Raw genomic sequence first — 23,398 nt, 5'->3', positions numbered from 1 at the left:
TTGCAGTAGGGGGTAATGTGGGGTGCTGATGTGGACAGCAGTGTGGCCTAGGCATCTGGCAATATTCAAGTCCCAAGTAGTGAGGTCAGGAGGGACAGTCTGGAGGGTTGGGTAGCTGCCCACCTAGGATGGAGGTGTGGGGCCCTACAAAACCATCTCCGAGAACACAGATCCTACCTCTTCTAGTCAGTAGGTCTACGTGGTCAGGGATGTCCTCCGTTGGCTCTGCCCAAGGTTTTGAATTAGGTTCCATCAGCATCTATATCAAGGGAATAAAGTCTGTTTTCCCTTCCTTAACCAAGGACTGAGTGGTGAGCACACTACCAAAGCACCTACCAAAACACCAAAGCACCTGCCAGAGCACCTTAGACGTGTTTGGCCTAGGTCAGTGACTTCACCCAGGTGCTACCATCATCCCTCAAGCTCCCAGTATATGGTAAATTCTTCCTGAAGTGGCTGATTGGTTTTTAAGCATTCCTCTGCCCCTCAGCACTGTGGTCTCATCTGACAACGCCCAGGCACTGCTATGCCTGTGGGGGGTTAATATGATTTTGGGGGCAGGGATGGAAGAGTAGCCTGCAGTGCATAGTGGGTGGGATTTAAAGCCCTTGAAGGGCTGGAGAGATGGCTCTTCAGTTAAGAATACTAGCTGTGCGCGGCGGCGGCGGCGGCGGCGGCGGCGGCGGCAGCGGCGGCGCACGCCTTTAATCCCAGCACTCCAGAGGCAGGGGTAGGTGGATCTCTTGAGTTCAAGGCCAGCCTGGTCTACAGTGTGAGTTCCAGGACAGGCTCCAAAGCTACACAGAGAAACTCTGTCTCAAAAAAAAAAACAAAAAAACAAAAAAAAAAAAACAAAAAAAACTTTTTTCAGAGAGGACCTGGATTCAATTTCCAGCATCCATATGGTGTTCACGACCTTCCAAAACTCCTGTTCCAGGGGATCTACTGTCCTCTTCTGAGCTTCATGGGCAGTAGGCACACACATGGTGCACAGACATGCAGCCAAAACACTCCTGCACATAATTAAGGGATCTTAACCCATAAGTTAGGGCATTGAGAGGTCTTGACAATTACCACCTTAAAATGCATGATATTTGGAACATTACTGCTTGTAGAACTTCTAGAAAAACCCAACTAAACCCAATGAGATTGTCAGGCCTGGCAGGGCAAGGCTGAGAGAGGAGGATTGGTTGAATTCTGAAGTTCAGGGCCATAATGCACTCTGCCACTGATCACCACAAGTTCCAGCATCAATTTGGTAGTGACTTCCTGGGAGTGAAGGACCACTAGGATTGCCTAAGGAGGGATGAGCAACAGAATGGATCAGTAGTGGTTTGAATGGCCTCCATAGGCTCATACATTTGAATACTTGGTCCCCAGTTGGTGGAACTGTTTGGGAAGGATTAGGAGGTGTGACTTGTTGGAGGAGGACAGTGTCATTGGGGGTGGGCTTTGAGATTTCAAAAGCTCATGCCATTCCCAGCCAGCTCTCTCTGCTTCCTGTTTATAGATCAGAAAGTAAGCCTTTAGCTACTGCTCTAGCCCCATGCCTGCCTGCCTGCTGCCATGCTCCCCACCATGATGGTCATGGACTAACCCTCTGTAAGCCCCAATAAACTCTTCTGTAAGTTGTCTTGGTCATAGTGTTTTATCGTGGCAATAGAAAAGTAACTAAGGTCCAAAATTCCCTTTCTGATTAGTAGAGGGGCTGTGCCTGTGAATAGCCACTAACATTCCAGCCTGGGCGCCACAGTTGCCTCCTCAAAGGCAAGACCTCCTCAAAACCAAAACAATCCAAAGAGTTTGCTCATTTTTTTTTTCTCCAAGATGGGGTTTCCTGTGTAGCTTTACTTGTCCTAGAACTCACTGTGTATACCAGGCCGGCCTTGAACTCAGAGGTCTACCTGAAAAAGGCGTGTTCCACCACGTCTGGCATGCCAGTTTATTCAGATTAGCAGCAAAAGACTGCCTACTCATTGGATCATCATATTGTATTTATCTCTGATAGCTCTTTCACTAAACAGAATAATCTGGGATCACTCAGGTATATATTACCCATGGTTGACAGAAATGTCATGTGGTACATGACTACATAGGTCTGTGCTTAAATGGCTGTAAATGAAGACTTCATATATGCAGGATTGTCGACTTCAGTGAAAGATCTTTTGGGGGGATTGCTCATAGAGCCTCAAGCATACTATATACACACAGAGTTACATCCCTGTCTCCTTAAATATTTACAGACAAGGTCTCTTGTAGTCCAAGTTAGCTTTGAACTTGGTATGTTATGGAATACCTAGGGGCCGGGGAGAATCTACAACCAGCTGATAATTAATCTTTGAGGATATGAAATGAATCTCTGTACACGAAACTCCTTAGTGCATACACTTTATTATTCTGTGTTAGTTCTCTCTCTACAAGCTTCTATTCTGCTCTCATGCCTAGCTCCTTTCTTGCCTGATTTGTCTCTACCTTTATCTGTTGTCTCCTCTATCTTCAATCTCAATTCTCTCATCTTAGCTCTGCCCCATCTAGGTCCTCATCTATCTAGTTCTTTCCCATCTTAGCTCTCCTACATCTCCTTCTTTCTCATCTTCTTCTTCCTCATCCTGTTCTTCCCCATCTGGCTCTTCTTCATCTTCCATCTTGTTCCTCTGGTCCTCTCTTTTAGCCTTCAATCTAGTTCTTCCCATCTAGTTCATTCCTCTCCAGTTCTTTTCCATCTAGTTCTTCTCTTCTCTTGTCTCTGCCTCGTCTTCAAGTTCTCTCCTCAAAAATCATCCTCTCTCTCTTTATACCTCTCTGATCCCCCCAAGTCTCTCAGGAATCCAGTTATAAACCCAAGCAATAGCAATCCTCTGGCAGAGCAAGGTCACCAGGCTTGAATTCTTACAGGGTCATAAAGGCAGGTAAGAATTTTCCTCAGGCAGTGACCACCAGGCTTTCTTTTACAACCCAAAATGGGAGTGGTAAAAGAGGAGGTCAACTGAGTGCTAATGACTGGTTAGTATATCAGAAAGGGGGTCTGTGTGCTCAATCTATATTCCTAGAAGTGGTTAGGTAAGAAGTAAGGTTGTATAAGAAAGGAGGGTCTCACCCTAAATTGCACAAGAAATAAAGCTATCCACCTGACCTAGGAGACAGGTATTGTTTCATTTGGCCTTGGATGTTTGATAGGCATTTTAGATAAATACCCTGTTAGGAGTTCTTGGAAGCACACAAGAAAATCATTTTAGGAACCAGCTAATATGTATATACAAAAGCTAAAATATCATCAAGACTTCTTAAGCCATGGCTTGACCTTTGGAGAAGGCCTTGACTTTTCCAAGCATAAGCTTTTGTGATAGTAACTGAATCCCATTACATTTTACTGCGGCTTGCAGCAGTTTGTAGCTGCCCATGACTTGAACTTATGATTCTCCTGCTTCTACCTGTTGGGTGCTTGATTTCGTGGGACATGGTGTCCCATTTTCCTCAGTGTTTGGGATGGAACCTAGGGCTTCCTGCCTTGACTGCTGGACAAATACTCTGCCAGCTGAGCTCCGTCTCTAGCCCCAGTCTGTCTTCAGCTCCTTTAACTGAAAGCTTTGTGCATGTCTTAAGATATTCTCATGCTGTGGCAAAAACTGGCTTCAAACTTTTAGTACTCCTGCCTCAGTCTCCAGAGTGCTGGGAGTCTAGGTAGGGGTCACCATGGCTGACTAAAGATGAGCAATGCTTGAAGTCACAAGCATTTTATTTAGAGAGGAAGATAAACTTGTTTTGTTTTGTATGTGTTGTGTGTGCTGTTGGCACCAAGCAAGATGTCCTAGCTGGTTTTTACTGGTCCCTACCTAATTGCTTTAAGACAGGGTCTCTTGATAAACTGGAAGTTCACTGCTTCAGCTGGGCTGATGGGCTGGCCACTGGGTTCCCAGGATCTTCCTGTCTCCATTTCTCGGGTGATAGAGTTACAGGAGAGTGTAGTCACGTCAGCCATTTTATATGGGTGCTGGAGACTTGAGCTCAGTTCCTCAAGCTCACAAAGAAAGCGCTCTTACTCACTGAGCCCCTCCCCATCACTCCTGGGTTGTCTGTTGTTGTTGTTGTTGACAGGATTTCATGACCTTGAGCTTGATGTGTAACTGATGAGACCTTGAATTTTTTTTTTAATTACTTTTTTTTTTTTTTTTTGGTTTTTCAAGAAAGGGTTTCTCTGTGTAGCTTTGTGCCTTTCCTGGAAGTCGCTCTGTAGCCCAGGCTGGTCTCGAACTCACAGAGATCTGCCTGCCTCGGCCTCCCGAGTGCTGAGATTAAAGGCGAGCACCACCACCGCCCAGCTTTTAACTACTTTTAACGAGCTGCGCAGTGGCTGAGCTGGTCGCAGGCTCCTGTAATCCCAGCACTCAAGAGGCTGAGGCAGGTGGATCTCTGTGAGTTTGAGATCAGCCTGGTCTACAGAGTGAAAACCAGGACAACCAGCGCTAAGTAGAGAGACCCTGTCTCAAAAACAAAACAAAACAAAAAGACTGGTTGCTATTCCAGAGGACCCGGGTTTGATTCCCAACACCGCTCTGAGGACATACTTGGTGCACAGACACACATGCAGACAAACACCCATAACACACAATTAATCCCTATCTATCTGTCTATCTGTCTATCTGTCTATCTATCTATCTATCTATCTATCTATCTATCTATCTATCTATCTATCTATCTTTTATTTAACTAAAAAAAATTTTTGAGATGGTCTCTCTGTGTAGCTGTCCTGGAACTCTCTCTGTAGACCAGGCTGGCCTCCAACTCAGAGATCCACCTGCCTCTGCCTTCTAAATGATGGGATTAAATGCATGCGCCGACACCTTCTAGGTGGTTTGCTTTGGTTTTGAGACAGAGTGGCTCCAATTCCTGGAGATGCTCATGCCTCATTCATCCTCTAGCATGCTGGAATCTCAGCTTCGAGGATCCACGCCAGCTCTGAGCTGTGGCTTTGTGTGTCAAGTTCTGTGAAAATCACTGCACATTCACAAAAACATAGGAACGATGCGTTCTTCCCACAAGAGGGAAGGAAATGATACCTAGAAGGCTAAGCTGCTGCAGACCACAGTCAACTGACTCCAGAGCCTTTTATCTGACCCTTAAGACACATCACTCCCACCTTGTTGATTTTTAGTATAGTGTATGTGTACGTGTATGTGTGTGTGTGTACAAGTATGTTTGTGTGTACGCATGTATGTGACCACATCTGCCACAGTGCGCCTACAGTCAGAAGAGGACAACTTCCTTTCCTCCGTGGGTCCTACAGATGGAACTCAGGTTGTCAGGCTTGATTGTTAAGTGAGTTACTAGATGGGCCAGCTTATCAACCCTATTATTTTTTGAGACAAGATCTCATGTAGTTCAGGCTAGCATCAATTTCTCCATGTGGGTGAAGGAGACTTTAAATTCCTGGTCCTGCCTCTCTCTCTCTCTCTCTCTCAAGTGCTTGAATTACAGGTTGGCACAGTCAAGACCAGCCTCATATTTGGAGCTAGGATGCCTTACTATGTAGCTCAGGCTGGTCTCAAGCTCTCTATCCCCCTGCCTCAGTCTCCTTAGTGCCTGGATTACAGGCATGCCCACCAAACCTAGTTTACTTCCTCCCCTCCCCAGGGTGGTTGGCATACATTAAAAATTTCTACATTTAAAGTCTATAATTTATTTTTAATTCTTGTTTATTTATTTAAAGACAGAGTCTTACTGTGTAGCCCTGGCTGGCCCAAAACTCATTTTGTAGACCAGATTTACTTCAAATTCATAGAGATCTGCTGGCTGGAATTAAAAGTGTGCACCGTCAAGCCTGGCCAAAGTCTACAATTTGATGGGCTTTAATACATAGAAACACCCATGAAACAATTTCCTTAGAAGGTTTTCTTATGGCCTTTTAAAATCCTTTTCTCCCGGCCCTGCCCTCCTTGCTCACATACCTTGGCAATCACCAGTGTGCTCTCTGAGACTATTTTCTAGAATTTTGAATTGATGAATCATTTAGTGTTGTGGTTTGAATGAGAATGGCCACCATATGCTTAGTTCCTGGGGAGTCACTGCTTGAGATTTAGAAGGTGTGGCCTTGCTGGAGGAGGCGTGTCACTGGGGGTGGGCATGAGGTCTCAAAAGCCCAGGATAGGCCCAGGTCTCTTGCTCTTAGCCTGCATCTTGAGGACCACATATGAGCTCTCAGCTTCTTGGCCAGTATCCTGCCTACCTGCCTGCGCTGTGCTCCCCACCGTGAATGACAATGGACTAATCCTCTGAAACTGTAAGCCAGCCCCAATGAAATTCTTTCTTCTATAAATTGCCTTGGTCATGGTGTCTCTTCATAGCAACAGAAAAGTAACTAAGACAACTATGGACTCTTATTTTGGTCATTTTTTTTTTAAAACTCAGCATTCTCATTTTGAGATTTTTAACTATGCTGCATGTGTTGATAATTCCAGACTAACAATTTATTTTATTTAATTTCATGTATGCATGCTCTGCATGTATACCTGCATGCCAGAAGAGGGCATCAGATCCTATTATAGATGTTTGACCCACCATGTGGGTGCTGGGAATTGAACCCGGGGTCCTCTGGAAGAACAGCCAGTGCTCTTAACTGCTGAGCCATCTCTCCAGCCCCAGACTAACATTTTAAAAATGTTATCTTATTGACTTTGTTTGGCATCTTTCATTTTTCTTAATTTGACAGCTCTGTGACGTTTGGAGAGACAGTTGCTGGACAGAAACACTTTGATGATTTAAGTAGCTGTCACCCGTCTATCAGAAAGAAAGGGTGCAGCAGGATTAGTTAAGCCCACCTTCCTTAATCATAATATATAATTCTGGGTTACATAAACTCTGGTTTTCTTGGACAGGAAGTGGCAATGAGACTCTAATTGTCGATGATACGTGGGGAAGGGCTCAGTGCAGATTTGCATCATTCTGGTTGCTCTGTTTTCTAATTTTAGTTTGCATCTTTTCCTTTTTATTGAAAACTTGTGCCTTGACTATAAAGATAACTAAGCTGTTAAAAGCACTGTCTGGCCAGGCAGTGGTGGCACATTCCTTTAATCCCAGCACTTGAGAGGCAGAGGCAGGCGGATCATCTCTGTGAGTTCGAAGCCAGCCTGGTCTACAGAGCGAGATCCAGGACAGGCACCAAAGCTACACAGAGACACCCTCTCTCGAAAAGCCAAAATAAATAAATAAATAAATAATAAATAAATAAAAGCTCTGTCTGCTCTTGCAGCAGAGGATCCAGGTTCAGTTCCAGCACTCATATGGCTGCTCACAACCATCTGTAACTTCAGTTCTATAGGGTCTGTCTTAGGGTTTCTACTGCTGTGAAGAGACACCTTGACCGTGGCAACTCTTATAAGGAAAACATGTAATTCGAGTGGCTTACAGTTTCAGAAGTTCATTATCATCGTGGAGGGGAGCATGGCGGCGTACAGGCAGACATGGTGCTGGCTACATCTTGATCAGAAGGCAGCAGGAAGTGGACTGTGTGACACTGGGAGGTATCTTGAGCATAGGAAGCCTCAAAGCCTGCCCCACAGTGACACACTTTGTTGTGGGTTATTTGTACACTGTGTGAAGATGTATTGCTATGATTGGTGCAATAAAAAGCTGAATGGCCAATAGCGAGGCAGGAGATACAGGTGGGACTTCTGGGGAGAGAAAGGAAGAGAAGGAGGAATCTAGGCATGTGGGGGGGAGCCAGGAGACATGCAGAGGAAACAGGAGGTGCAAGAAAGAAGAAAGATGATGCTGTGTGATAGAATGTAGATTAATATAAATGGGTTAATTTAAGTTATAAGAGCTAGTTAGTAGCAAGCCTAAGCTACAGGCTGAGCTTTCATAATTAAAAGAGGTCTCCAGGTCATTATTTGGGAGCTGACTGGCAGGGCAGAAAAAGATTCGTTACAATGCTTCCTACCACAAGGCCACAGCTACTCCAGCAAAGCCACACCTCCTAATAGTGCCACTCCCTATGAGTTTATGGGGGCCAACTACATTCAGACTACCACAGGATCCAATGCCCCCTTCTGACTTCCTTGGCACTGCATGCAAGTGGTACACAGACATACATGTAAGCAAAACACATATACACATAAAATAAAAATCTTAAATAAAAAAAAAAAGAAGAGGAGGTAACATTTCCCAGCTTCCTCCTGGAATCAAGTTTTAATCAGAGCAGTTATGGGTCATCAGTTTGAATGTTTTGTGAATCCTTTTCTCCCTGTTTATGTATTATGTCCAGTGACCTTTTTTTGTTTTTGTTTTTGTTTTTTTCTCTTTGCTCTTTTAGGAGCCTGCCACCCAGCTCCCAAATAAATACCTGGAGACTTATTCTTACTTATAAATGTCCGGCCTTAGCTTGGCTTGTTTCTAACCAGCTTTTCTTAAATCATCATGTTTACCTTTTTCCTCTGGGCTTTTACTTTTCTCTATTCTGTATTCCTTTTCTTACTCAGAGTCTGGCTGTGTGGCTGGGGAGCTGACCCCTGGAGTTCTCCTCTCCTCCTCCTTTTTTCATTCCTCTCTCTTCTTGTTCTTCTATTTATTCTCTCTGCCTTGCTATTGGCTGTTCAGCTCTTTATTAGATCAATCAAGTGTTTTAGACAGGCACAGTAACACAGCTCCACAGAGTTAAATAATTGCAACATAAAAGAATGCAACACATCTTTGCATCATTAAACAAATATTCCACCGCATAAATAAATGTAACACATCTTAAAGTCTACTGTTCTGATCTCTTCCTTTGGGGTTGTTTTCTTGCTTCTACAAGTCACTTAGTTGGGAGATCCAGCTGTTTGAAAACTTGTTAGGTAGTTGAGAGCATTGATTTTGTTCCTTGCCCACCTAGCTCTCTGCTCAATGATACCTGGGTTAGGCACTTTGTACCTTGTGACCCATCCTTGGCACTCTTCTTAGGATGAGCAGCAAAGGCTTACAAAGGGCTTCCCACTGATACCAGCACAGCACTGGTAGCAAGGGCAGTGCTGTAAGCATTACAGCTCGGATGGAAAGGTATCCTGGTAGCCAGGAGCCAAGGAATACCATAAAGTCACACCGCACAAAAATACCTCACTGGCCACTCGTGTGGTTTCAGGGACTTACAATTACAGCTGGGGAGCTCCACTACTGAGGAGACAGAGAAGTGAGTGTGGCTGAAAAAATGGGGAAGGGGGACAACTGTGACCCTGGGGAAATACCTAGAACAGGGAGGTGGGTGCTCTTCTGAGTCATCTCTTTAGCCCTTTCCGCATTGTGAGACAGGATCTCACTAATTAGCCTTGGCTAGCCTGAACTCTCTATATGAACCAGTGCGATTGAAAGAAAATGACCCCTAAAGGGATTGACATTACTAGGAGGTGTGGCTTTGTTGGAGTGGGTGTGGCCTTGTTAGAGGACGTGTGTCCCTGTGGAGGCAGACTTTGAGGTCTCATATATGCTTAAGCCACATTCAGTGAGATAGACCACTTCCTGTTTCCTTCCAGTCAAGATGTAGGACTCTCAGCTACTTCTCCAGCACCATGTCTGCCTGCTCGCCACCATGTTGCAACCTCTGAAACTGTAAGACACCCCAATTAAATGTTTTCCTTTATAAGAGTTGCTGTGGTCATGGTGTCTCTTCACAGCAATAGAAACCCTAACTAAGACAACCAGGCTGGTCTTGAGCTCCTAGAGATCTGCCTACCTCTGCTTCTCAAGTGCTGGCTTTAAAGGTGGGCACCACCACACCCTGCTCTAGGGGTGGTTTTTTAAAGACGTGTTTTTATAGAATTGGTGTATTGTGGGGCTTGAGAGATGGCTCAGTGGTTAAGAAAGCTTGATGCTCTTCCAGAGGACCTGGGTTCAGTTCCCAGTCCCCATGTCAGATGGCTCACAACTGCCTGTAACTGATTGAAGGAATTCAGTGCCCTCTTCTGATCTCCATGGGTGGCAAACACTCAGACACACACACATCTGAAGCAGTCCCATCCTGAGGACCTTTTTACTAGAGGAGCATGACAGGGAGACGAGTGAGACAGACTAGCACTGGGCCCATTTCATATTCCCCCAACACCGTAACAGAACTGTTCTCATGTCTGTTAACTGGTTCTCCTAGCCCCATGTTACTCCGGGCTCTCAGTGGCTGCCAGCCACCACATCTATTTTCTGGGCTTAATCCAGGGAGCATATCTCTCCATAGTTGTTTACCAGTTTAAGGGGTGGGAGACAAGGTAGACTTGCTCTACCTCAGAAGTATCCGGTGGGCTAGCCACATATCCCGTCTACCCAGGAACTGTCAGTACCACGTGGCAGCCTTTGAACAGCTAATGCCAGACTAAACAAGACCATCTGTCGGGTTAATTATTCCACAGTGGCAAGGAGCCATGTCTAACTCTCTGTGTGACCCAGATGTGGAAAGGCTTCTGTCGTTACCTCTTAGGTCAACAACCCTGGCACACAAGCAGGAGTCCCGGTGCATGCTAGGTTGCAGCTGCTGCAAGAAACTAAAGAGTAACAGCTCTCAGGAGTCACTTAATCGAAGTGCGCATGTGTACGTGTGGGTGAGGGTTCTGGCTGCACCCAAGAGCTGCTAAGCCTTGCTTCTGGCATTCTTGAGCCTGGGATCTTGAGTTGGGAGAGTCCTAGTACTTGATTGAGAACGAAAACTTAGTTGTCCTTAGGAATGAATTAAGGGCTTCAGAATCTTTCTGACTCTCAGCTTGTTTCCCATTTATACCTGTCAGTGCTGGGACTGAACCTGGGGGCTCTGTGCATGTAAGGCAAACACTCTACCCATATGCCACTATATGTCTCCTTCCTTTTATTTTATTTATTTATTTATTATTTTTTTTTTGAGACAGGGTTCCTCTGTGTAGCTTTGGAGCCTGGCCTGGATCTCATTCTGTAGACCAGGCTGGCCTTGAACTCACAGAGATCCTCCTGCCTCTGCCTCCCAAGTGCTGGGATAAAAGGCATGCGTCACTATCACCTGGCTGTCTTCCTCTTTTTAAAAAGATTTTATTGTTGTTCTTTTAATTCTTTGAGACAAGGTCTCACTATGTAGTCTTAGCTGGCCTGGAGCTCACTATGTAGACCAGGCTGGCCTTTCATTCATAGAGATCTGCCTGCCTCTGCCTCCCAGTTCCTGGGATTAAAGGCTCATGCCTCCACATCCCCAAAAAGATTTTACTTGATGTGTGTGAAGGTTTTGCCCTTATGTATGTCTGTGTACCAGGTGCTCTGGGAGGTCAGAAGTGGGCATCAGATCCCCTGGGACTAGATAGAGATACAGATAGTTGTGAGCCACTGTGTGGGTGCTCAGAACTGAGCTCTGGTCCTCTACAAGGATCTTAACCTTTGGGCCACCTCTCCAGCCCCAAAGATTTGACTTCTAATCGTGTGTGTGTGTGTGTGTGTGTGTGTGTGTGTGTGTGTCTGTGTGTGTGTGTGTGTCTGTGTGAGTGTATGCCGTATATTGTGTGGGTGCCCTAGGGCGTCAGAGGCATCAGATCGGCTGACTGTGGAGTTATAGGTAGTGATGGAAATTGAACTTGGGTCACCTGGAAGAGTAACATACTCTCTTAATTTCTGAGCCATCTCTCCAGCCCCTATATACCTACTTTTAAAACAACCCGTCAGACTAGATTTTCTTGCAGTGACAGTCTTTTCTCATTGTTTAGGGTCTCGGTGGAGCTGGAGGACTGGAAAGTGATCGTCACTGTATTGGCTAGACAGGTCCTGTTCAGAGAACCATTTTGGAGCAATGGGAACTTTAGGCTACATTGCCTGGGAATGAAAGGTTTGTGTCATAGCAAGAATTTGCCTAGGTAAGCAGTTCTGCTGAGGATATCTCAGGACCGAGGAAAGTTCAGTGGGCTTGGGGGACTCATGTGGCCAGGGAGATGAGAGTCGTAGCCTATGTTTCTCATCGTTTCCTGACTCCTGAGTGTGCCCAAGGAGCGCCGCGACAATCGAGCTTGCTGGTCTACCTATGAGAGTTGGCCATATGACCAAGTGGGTGGGTGATGGCACAGAAAGCTCTTTTCCTGATGGGGACCAGGAGCTAGATCTGGTGTCAGCGGGCGGATATTTGTAGCTTGTGGCCAAACTGGCAGAAGGTAGAGTGTCCCTGCCAGGTGAAGAACACGGAGGAGGGCTGTAGCTGGAGAACTGGAACTTAACCCTGGCTGCCGCCTTATATCTAAATGGAGCAGTTCCCTCGGGGCCCTGACCCCAGCGCTTCCTGTTTTTTTTGAGTCATGGTCTCTCAATGTAGCCCTGACTGTCCTGGAACTCTCTTTGTAAACCAGGATGACCTTAAACCCACAGAGATCTGTTGTGGGATATTTGTACACTGTGTGAAGATGTATTGCTGTGATTGGTGTAATAGAGAGCTGAATGGCCAATAGCTAGGCAGGAGAGGATAGATGGGATTTCTGGGGGGACAAAGAACTCTGGGAAGAAGGCAGGATTAGCCAGCAAGAGACAGGAGCAGGAGGTACAGGACAGAGAAAGGTAACGCCACATGGTGGAACACAGATTAATATAAATGGGTTAATTTAAGTTTTAAGAGCTAGTTGAGAACAAGTCTAAGCTAAGGTCGAGTTTTCATAATTATTAATAAGTCTTTGTGTCATTATTTGTGATCGGGTGGTTCAAAGAAAACTCCAACTACAGAGATCCTCCTGCCTCTGCCTCCTGAGTGCTGGTATTAAAGGTGTGTGCCACATCATCTGGCTTACCCAGATGGTTCTAACTGGCGGACTTACTAGACTTGGGAAAGGGAGAGAAAGGTTGGGCCTAGACAGAAAGGATGCTGAGTTCTGACTCTGCCTCTCTTTGTTCTAGCTTTGAGTCACCTCTGAACCTTGGGACTTGGGGCAGTTCCTTCCAAGGCTCCCGGCTCGCCAACCTACTAGACCCCAGACATGGGAGTCTCAAGGACTGAGTCATTTGCTCTGGCTATTCTCATGTTCCTTCTCATTCTCATGTTCTCTCCCTCAGCTTCCCACCTCATTGTGTTTCTTTTTTTCTTTTTCTTTTTGTTTTTTTGAGACAGGGTTTCTCTGTGTAGTTTTGGTGCCTTTCCTGGATCTCACTCTGTAGCCCAGGCTGGCCTCGAACTCACAGAGATCTGCCTGCCTCTGCCTCCCGAGTGCTGGGTGGGATTAAAGGTGTGTGCCACCACCGCCCAGCCTTGTGTTCCCTACTGCAGGTAAAGCAGGCACCGCACACCACCTCCTAAAGTCCCACTGGGTTGTGTGGTGCCTTCTCATGGACTTTTGTACTGTCCTTCCTTCCATTTTGTGGGCCGAGGCATTCTGAGGACAAGGCCACTGACTCTAAAGAATGGGGCCACTTTTATTTAGTATTGAGATTTATGTAATTTTATGTGTATGGTGTTTGGCCTGCATGTATGTCTGAGTCCCACATGCGCACAGTACCCACAGAGGCCAGCAAAGGGCACTGGATCTCCTGGGACTGGAGTTACAGATGGTTGTGAGCTGCCATGTGGGTGCTGGGAATCGAACCCTGATCCTCTGGAAGAGCAGTCTATAGTCTTAATAGAGTCATCTCTCCAGTCCCATGGGGCCACTTTTTTTTTTTTTAAATTTTTTTTTTTTGGTTTTTCGAGACAGGGTTTCTCTGTATAGCTTTGCGCCTTTCCTGGAACTCACTTGGTAGCCCAGGCTGGCCTCGAACTCACAGAGATCCGCCTGGCTCTGCCTCCCGAGTGCTGGGATTAAAGGCGTGCGCCACCACCGCCCGGCTTTAAATATTTTTTTTTAAGATTTATTTACTTATGTATACAGAAGAGGGAACCAGATCTCATTACAGATGGTTGTGAGCCACCATGTGGGTGCTGGGAATTGAACTCAGGACCTCTGGAAGAGCAGTCGGTGCTCTTAACCTCTGAGCCATCTCTCCAGCCCCTATGGGGCCACTTTTAGACACCAAGAAGGGCTTCTGCCATGCGCCTCTGGGAATGGACTCTGCTACGCACAGTGTCTAGATGAGGAGGACGGGAACTCCACCTACACTAAACACCTTTATCCCTGTGTGCTATCTCCAAAGATGACTTTGCCCTTCCTCAGCACCCTAGTAATTTCTTTATTCTTTCCCTATTGGTAAGGCCACAATCAGTAACTAAGGAAATTAACCTTTTTCCTATAAGCTATCAAGAAAAGCCTGTAGGACTTCTGAATGGAAAAGACACTGGAGCATGGGGGTGTGCCTTGAAGCTTTCTGCTGCAGGAGAGATACCAGGGGCATATGCATCGAGCCTGCTGTAGGCCCGGCTTCTTTCGGGGAGGTGTGGACTTGTCTTTTCTGCCAAGCACCTGGGATCCCTGGGGGCTGTGAGGAGTTTGGCGAAAGGTGGGATGCTCTTACCCTTTGTGTGTGTGCTTAGCTTCTCCGCCAGCCTTCATCTGACCCAGAGTCAGAGGACAGGGTGGGGCTGTCACTCTCCACTAGGTCTCTGTCTCTCCCGAGGCCTCCATCCGAGGAGTTAAAACGGTTCCTGTCTTCTCTGTGCGCTCTTCTCACTGGATTTCGTACCAGGTGTCCGCATACAGACAGACAGACATACAGAAGCTTCTACAAAAGGCATGGTCTTAGTGGGACACCCCTATGTGATGTTAACTTCTCCTTCTCCTTCTCATTTTGGTTTTTCGAGACAAGGTTTCTCTGTGTAGTGTTGGTGCCTATCCTGGATCTCGCTCTGTAGACCAGGCTGGCCTCAAACTCATAGAGCTCCACCTGCCTCTGCCTCCCGAGTGCCGGGATTAAAGGCGTGTGCCACCACCGCTCGGCGTGATGTTAACTTCTGAGCTAAAACCTTGATGGTTAGGGCTCGAAAACTTTGCTAGTGCCCTTCCACCCTCTTGGTTGAGCCTCTAGGAAGAAAAGCGGACAAAGGTTTCACACCCACGTGGAGTGTCCCACTGGTATCTGGGTTACATTCTCAACCGCCCGGCTCCCTCCATTATCTTAACTGTCTTTGTAGCTCTCGGCACACTCCGCCACTTCCAGTCTCTTGCTCCGCACCTTAGGACAAATCTTGTCTTTCCACCAGATGGCAGTGTGAGAGCCTTGCCACCTGCTGGGCTGTGATCTAGAGACACCTCTTAGCTCAGGCTCCTTACCCAGCCGGCCTTTAGGCCCTGCTTTTGACCTATAGTGGGAATCCCAGTTCAATATCCAAAAAGGCTTGGGCATTGTACATCAGGGCTCCCCACACTTGACTGATGTCTACAACCCTTTCCTCTTTCTATAAAGTTTATATTTGTGTGTGTACTAGAAGAGCACTAAGTACCCTTGATCCTTTACCCATCTCTCCAGCCCCCTGCAACTGCTTACTATCCAGATGGAGAATTAGAACTTAGCCCTAACCCTTACTTTTTATGTAGCTCTACCTGGGGTAACAGATTTGGGGATCAGTAAATGCCAGAGAATTGAGTATTCCAGGAATCGGTCTGCCCAAGAGAAGGACACCCTCCTCTACCTGCTCTGCATAGCAGGAATTAGGAAAGAGCGTGGCCTAGGAGCCAGCCTAAAGGAGAGGACCCGAATCCAGGGGCAGGGCTCTGTAGGGATCCTCCATTCTTTACTGATCTCTATGGCAACAGAATGCTAAGACTTTATCATGCTAAAAATATGGATAATTGCCGTTGGGTTTTAATTTGTCAGCTCTCAGGCTTCTAGGCGGGGTGACGGTTGGGTGGAGATGTTAGCCTCTGGAATGGCTTTCTACACTAAATCACGCAGTCCTGGAGGCTGGCTGGTGACATCAGCGGCCACTGGACTGGGCTAGCTCCCGACTCTTGGCCAGCAGTTTCCCCTGTGGCTCTTCTTCTCTGCCACCCCCTCCCCTTCTCCGTCCATCCTTCTTTACTCTTGGGGCCTATGGGAAGGGAACTAAAGAATGAGCACTCTATTTTTAGGTAGGAGCTGCTGGCTGTGGCCCAGTCCCCTATAGTTATTGATTTGGCTGCTAATGTGTCTTGAGCGGTCCAGGGAGCCATTTTTTGTCAGTCATCCTGAGGCCATGAACCTGAGCCGGAGCTGGCTTAGACTCTTCCAAACTATTATACTCACAGGGCATGTTTCCTTCCCTTCTCAGATGAGCCCCTGTTTCTGTTTGGTCTCCCTAATATCTCCACCCCCAGCTAGCTGTCCTTTCTGAACGTTGCGTCTTCTACCTCAGCCTTTTATTACTCCGTCCTTAACTCATCATACGGCTTCTTGCTGAGGGAAAGACAGCGATGGGTGTGAGGAAACATTTAAGACACCTTTGGCTGTACTTTTACCCCATATAAGGTGGCGACATCTAGTAGGTAACAGCTGGTGTCACTGTGTGTGACTCAGCGTTGTGTTACTCATCCCTCCGTAGGGGGTGTTAGAGTAGAGAGAAGCAGGAATGAGCAGTTTCTGTCCAGGCTAAGATGGAAGAAACCACCCGCCAGCTCTCCCACCTGAGCATGGGTGAGTGGGAGGGGTTGGGTGAGACTGTGACCCAGATCCCGATCCTTCCCCAGCAGAGTTAGCATTTTCCCACTAATCCTCAGTTCTAAATGGAGGCTTCTCGCTTGACTTTGGACTCTGTTGTAGGTTGGTTTACTATTGTTTTGATTAAACGCTATCCAAAAACAACCTGGGGAGGGAAGGCTTTATTTCATCAATGATGTCGTCCGCCATTGAGGGGAGACAGGGTGGGTGCTTGAAACAGAAACCGCCGAGGAACCGCTTACTGGCTTGCTTCCCCTGGTCTGCTCAGCTACCTCTCTTGGGCAGCCCAGGCCCACTCGCCTAGGGATGGACCCACAGTGGGCTGGGCCGTCCTATGTAAACCAGCCATTGAGAAAATGCGTCACAGAGATAACCAGCGGCCAGTCTGATCCAGACAGTTCTCCAGTTGAGGTTTCCCCTTCCTCGTGTGTCAGGTTGCTGGCAAAGCTAACCAGGGCAGTCTCGTCGTCTATGTTTATGTCTCCTCTAAGGCAGTGACAATACCTTCCTTTGATTGGCTGTGTTCTGGAGCTGGAGGGCTGCTGGCTCAGTGGTTAAGAACACTTTCCGTTCTTCCAGGGACCTGAGTTTGATGCCTAGCACCATGTTGAATAGCTCACAACTACCTGTAACTCCAACTCCAGGAGATCGGATGCCCTCGTCTGACCTCCTAGGGTACCCACACACATGTAGTTTTCACACACACACACACACACACACACACACACACACACACACACACACACACACACATAATAATAAAGATAAATCTTTAAAAAGCTATGTTCTTTTATTTGAGACAAAATTTTGCCATGTAGCTTGGCTGGCCTTAAACTCACAGTAATCCTGCTTCAGCCTCTTTAAAGCTTCTTCATTTTATATGTTCAGGTGCTTTGCCTGCATGCATGTCTGTGCACCATGTGTGAACCTGGTGCCTGAAGAAGCCAGAAGAGGACATTAGATCCTCTAGAACTGGACTTGAAGATGGTTATGAGACACCAAGTGGGTGCTGGGAATTGAACCCAGGTCCTCTGCAAGAGCAGCCAGTGCTCTTAACTGCTGAGCCACCTCTTCAGCCTCTAGAGTTCTGGGGTTACAGGTACAGTTCACTAGGCCAGGCTTCTAGTGTGTGTGTGTGTGTGTGTGTGTGTGTGTGTGTGTGTGTGTGTGTGTGTGTGTAGACAGGGCCTCACACTGTAGCACAAAGCTTGCATAGACCTCACTGTGTAGCCCAGGCTGGCTTCAAAGGTGCTGCAACTGACCTGTGTTAGTCAAAGGCAGGAAGATCTCTGAGTTCGAGGTCATCCTGGTCTACTGAGTGAGTTCCAGGACAGTCAGGGCTACACAGAGAAACCTGTCTTGAAAAACAAACAAGCAAAAGATCCTCTAGCTGTTCACTCTCACTTGTTACATCACTGTGGAAGCCTTGGGGTCACTGGGCAAGTGTCACTTCGATCTACAACTACTGCTATTGGTTGACTGGTGTGTGTGTGTGGGGGGGTGTCAGAGGGAAACTTGGGGAGTCAGTTCCCTCCTTCCACAGACATCAAACTCAGATCCTCAGATGGCAGCAGAGGCTGTTATCTACTGAACCAGCCCAGCGCCCCGTGCCTGGCCCTATGCGGTGGATTTAATCCAGGGCCTCAGCACACGATCAGTGGAATGCTCCCGCTGTTCAAAAATCCAGTCCCATAAGAACATAACTCCTGTGGGGCGGTGGTGGCGCACGCCTTTAGTCTCGGCACTCGGGAGGCAGAGGCAGGTGGGTCTTTATGAATTCATGGCCAGTCTGGTCTACAAAGTGAGTTCCAGGACAGCCAAGGTTTCTACACAGAGAAACCCTATCTCAGAAAAACAAACAAACAAAAAAGACCGTAACTCCTAGTTGAAGTTAATATGCCTTCCTAGCGTTGTCCTCCTGTGGGTATCATTCTGTTGTTTTGTTGGTGGTGAGCTTTGTTGCTTTATTTGTGGACCAATGAGTCGAATGAGGGTTACTTAAAAGTGGGTGGGTGGGGGCTGATTTACAGAAGCTCGGGTACCTCACCATTAGCTGTGCCACTGAGGAAACTGCTTCCGTTCCCCGGCAACTACTATCCACCTAGAGCTCCCTCATGAGCCCTTTTCTGTGTTTTCTCATTTCAGTGTGTGTGTGTTGGGGGTGGGGTGGGGGACATGTGCGGGAGTCAGAAGACAACTTGTGGGGGTTTTAGTTCTTTCTTTCCACTATGTCGGTACTGGGCATCGAACTCTGGTTGTCAGGCATAGCGACAAGTTAACTTCACCCACTGGGCGGGCTCGCTGGATGGTTTTGGATTTTTGAGGTAGGATTTTATGGTAGCCCAGGCTGGCCTTAAACATTCAGAAGGCGTCCACCTTGGCCCCTGAGTGTTGGGATTACAGGTATGAGCTCATGGCTTATTCTGCATCTACAGTTCTTTGCAAATTACTCTTCAATAATTTTAGTTTGGTGACGCCATACCAATCTTTTTCATTATGTCTTTTGCCTTGCACACAGGATATGTCTATTGAACTAATTTCCTCTCAAAGTCAGAGGCAGGCTTTACAAAAACTCCCTTCTAACTTACCCCCCCCTCAGCGTCATCCATTCCTGTCTCCTCTAGGAGAGAGGATATATCTCTTACTGTTTTTTGGTGTTACCATGGTAGCTCGCGATACTTCTAAAGTGCCGCTTGCCATCCACCAGAGACTGATATTTCCATAGCAACCAGGTGAAGGCACTTGCTGGATGAGCTGGATACAAGAAGGAATTTTGGTCTGAGTTGTGTGTCAGAATCTCCTAGCTCTGGTCTTCCTTTCTCGTTGCTTGCAGTGTTTGGATCCAGCATCCAGAGCAGGCTTGCTTTTGAGACTTTTCCTGACTGAGAGCTCGGTGAATATGCGAGGTGAAGCCGACTGCCAATTTACATCATGTGGGAGAGTGGAAGTGAGGGGAGGTCTGCTCCAAGGCCACTGGTTTTTGTTGTTGTTTGTTTGTTTGTTTTTAGAGACAGGGTTTCTCTGTGTACCCTGTCTTGGAATTTGCTCTGTAGACCAGGCTGCCTTGAACTCAGAGATCCACCTGCCTCTGTCTCCAGAGTACTGGGATTAAAGGTGTGGGCCACCACCACTGGCTTTCAAAACCACTTTTAAAGTTGGGTGCTCTGCTGCCTGATTCAGATTCTGTACTCAAGAGCCCTGGGCAGTTGGCTGAAGTCACTACAGAGCCATTAGGCACTTTTGTTTTTAGAGCGATGGGGAGATGGATGAGGCTGCCTGAAGGCTGGAAAGGAGCCAGGCAGTGCTGGGCTTACAAAGGGGAAACCATGACCTTGGAAATCAGACACTTGTCCAATGTTTGCCAGTGTTCTAGAAAGGATGTGCCCCCCGTCAGTGCCGAAGCATGCGGACGCCCAGTTGTTTAGAATAAAGGGTGCTGGAATTTGGCCTCCTCTTCAACCTTACACTGAAGAAAGCTAGCAGATGGCCACCCTATAGTCCAATGTTGACTACAGGGTCATTCTGCAAGCCCGTGGAACTACGTGCTTCAGATCCCTCTTCTATCACCGGTAGCTGACTAAGCTCAAGTCTTTCATTTACCTCTGATTTTCCATCCGTAAGAGGAAATGATGGTAGCGCCTGTTTCGTAAATGTGTTCCGAGGATTAAATGAGATGCTAAGTACAAAAGAGTTTAGAATTTGTTAGTCTGGCACCGTCATCTTTTCTACTCCTGGGGATGCGTGCTTACTCAGTTGACTGCCCACCCAACCTCGTTCTCATTTTAGAAAATACTCAGCATTTACAAGGGGAAAGGGTGGGTGGGAAGTGGGAAGTCAATGAGTTCCTGGTTACAGTCTCAAGTCCTGTACGTGTACAGTCAGCCTCATTGACAGGAAAACAAATGTCACTAGCCGACCATTCTTACCTGAAGCTCTGTCCAGGCAGATCACAATGAAGACGGCTTTGAAAACTCACGGTGAGCGCCACCTAGGCATCTGTGCTTTGGCTGGCCTTGAAGGAAGAAGCCTAGAGTAGTACTTAGTACTGTTACCGTCCTTTTCTGGTAACCTCTGCGCCTTCCACAAACACACAGCGCCTGCCTGTGGCTTCCCAGAGCCTGGGCCTATCCTGGCAATTTTTTTTTTCTAATAAGTATTCGTTTTTGTTTTGTTTTGTTTTGCTTTTCAAGACAGTGGTTTCTTTGCGTGGCTGTCCTGGAACTCACTCTGTTGATTCGGCTGGCCTTGAACTCACAGAGATCCACCTGCCTCTGCCTCTGCCTCTGCCTCCCAAGTGCTGGGATTAGAGGTGTGCCGCACCACCGCCTGGCCTAATAAGTATTTTAAATCAGCACAGGTCCTCTGTCTCAAGACAAGTTCTGACTTAAAACACAACACGGAACACCTTAGTTGTCAGCCTTTTCCCCAAAACCCCCTCAAGCCATCAACCCCGAGTCCTGTGTTGCCTGCGTGTCCCGCAGGAGGGCGTGCCCGGAAGCACATTTGTGTCTCGGGAGTAGTAGCACACTTTGTGTTTAAAGAGCTTTGCTCTTTTACCTGCTTTTTTTCTTTTTACCCTCCCAGTGCTGGGGTAGAACCCAGGGCCCGTTCCTGCTAGGCAAGTGCTCTACCAGCTGAGTTACATCCCCAGCCGTGTGTGTGTGTGTGTGTGTGTGTGTGTGTGTGTGTGTGTGTGTGTGTGTATGCATGCGCGCGTGCGTGCATGCACGCACCCATATGTGGAGGCCAAAGGTCAACCTCAGATGTTGCTTCTCAGATGCCGCCCATCTTGACCTTTGAGCAGGGCTGCTCTCTTGCCTGGAGCTCACCAATAAGGCTGGGCGGCCAGCAAGTCCCACAGATCCACCTGTCTGCCTCATTCCTCCCCACTCTACCCTCCCAACCGACCCTGCCTTAGTCCTCACGACTAGCCTTCCAGCAGGTCCCTTGCCATCTTCATTTCATATCTACAGTGGAATAGATGAAGTTCAGAAAAATAAAGAGGGCAACTTCCTGAGTGCTAACTAAAAAGCCTGCAAGGCCGAACTGAATTCATATTTAAAGCCTGAGTTTTACAAAGCCAGCAAGTTATGGATGCCTGACTTCTGTTTTCAAATGCGTGAAGTCAGGTCAGGCTGATGGGTTAGGCCCATAATCCCAGGGATTGGAGGATGAGACAGAATGTTTGCAAAGTCAGAGTTTGCCTGGGCTACAAGGTGAGTGAAAGGCCAGCCTGGGCAACTGAGTGTGAGTCTGTCTAAATTGCTTTTTGAAAGATTAAAAGTGAAAAATTAGAAATTAAAAAAACACATATGGGGCAGCAAGATGGTCCAGCAGGTAAGGTATTTGCTGCCAAGTCTGATGACTTGAGTTCCATCGCAGGGAACCACATGGTAGAGAGAACAGACTCCTACAAGTTACCCTCTGACCTCCACATATATGCCATGGCATGCATGTATGCATACATACAGCCACGCCCACACATGTAAATAAATGTAATAAAAATAAGCTTTATTATTTAAGTTTTTTTTCTTTATAACAAAAAGGGACATCCAGATTAGTGGCAGAGTGCTTGCCTAGCATGTCTCAGACCCTATGTTCAAAAGAAAAAGAAAAATTTAAAAACATGGAAAGGACCTTGGGCATATCCATCAGTGGGCCAGGAAGAAAGGACCGGGGAGAAGGATGCTCCTGCCTGCTTCTCAGGCTTCTAGACAACCTGACACCACCATCTACCCAGATTTGATTGCCTTTTGCACAGAGATGAAGCAAGCTCCTCCCTGCATTTTCTTAGGTTATTTTGTTTTGGTTTGTTTTGTCCAGATAGGGTTTCTCTGTGTAGTTCTTGCTGTCTTGGATCTCATTCTGTAGCCCAGGCTGGCCTTAAACTCATGGAGATCGGCCTGCCTCTGCCTCCCCCGTGCTGGGATTAAAGGCGTGCGCCACCACTGCCTGGCTCTCTTATGCTGTTTTACAATGAATTTTTCCTTCTTTTGCCAATCGTGTGTGTGTGTGTGTGTGTGTGTGTGTGTGTGTGTGTGTGTGTGTGTGTATGTGTGTGTGTGTGTGTGTGTGTGTCTGAGATAGGTTCTCACTATGTAGTCCTAGTTGTCCTGGGACTCACTTTGTAGACCCAAATCCTACATATCCTTTTAGGTCCAGTTCCTAATTCTAGAGTCCCAGAGCACAGAACATGGTCTTTAGTTAAGGGTGTGCTTTAGGGGCTGGAGAGATGGCTCAGAGGTTAGGAGCACTGGCTGCTTTTCCAGAGAGCCCTGGTTCACTTCCCAGCAACCACATGGCAGCTCACAGAAGTCTGTAACTCCAGTTCTAGGGGATCCGACACCCTCATGCATGCAGGCAAAATGCCAATGTACATAAAATAAAAAGAAAATAAATAAAAAATAAAAGAGTGTGCTCCAGTGGCTGCTGGTTTTGACTTGTGTTAGCCCAGTGGCCAAATCCCCACGTTTCCAGCTTTAACTGAAAGCTCCTTGAGGCTCTGAGATTGTGCCGTGCGTGTGTCTGTCTTCCCAGCACAGTGCATGGCATGTTGCAGATGCTTACTACTTGAGGGGAACAAGATGTCTTCTAGCATTTATGGTTGAAATATTAAATTCCCAAAAAAATAGACTCAAGATTGGTGTGGATTGAAACTGCTAGATTAACAAAGAAGACGTGTAGGCTTCCTGGGATTCCCAGAGGACTTCTCCCCACAATGCTGGCACCCTTTCAGAAAGGAGAGCCCCTATTCTGGTTTCTAGATGGGGTTAGACGCAGCCGGGCCTCAAGTCACAACTATAGCAGAAGCCTGGATGGAAAGACAGCTTCCTTGACAAGAATCGCCCTCTTTCTTTGGCCCATGAAGGGAAAGCATACAGGGTCTGGACAC

This window comes from Peromyscus maniculatus, chromosome 9, assembly GCF_049852395.1.
Source record: "Peromyscus maniculatus bairdii isolate BWxNUB_F1_BW_parent chromosome 9, HU_Pman_BW_mat_3.1, whole genome shotgun sequence".
In the NCBI taxonomy this organism is placed as follows: domain Eukaryota; kingdom Metazoa; phylum Chordata; class Mammalia; order Rodentia; family Cricetidae; genus Peromyscus; species Peromyscus maniculatus.
Note: the sequence above shows the minus strand (reverse complement) of the source record.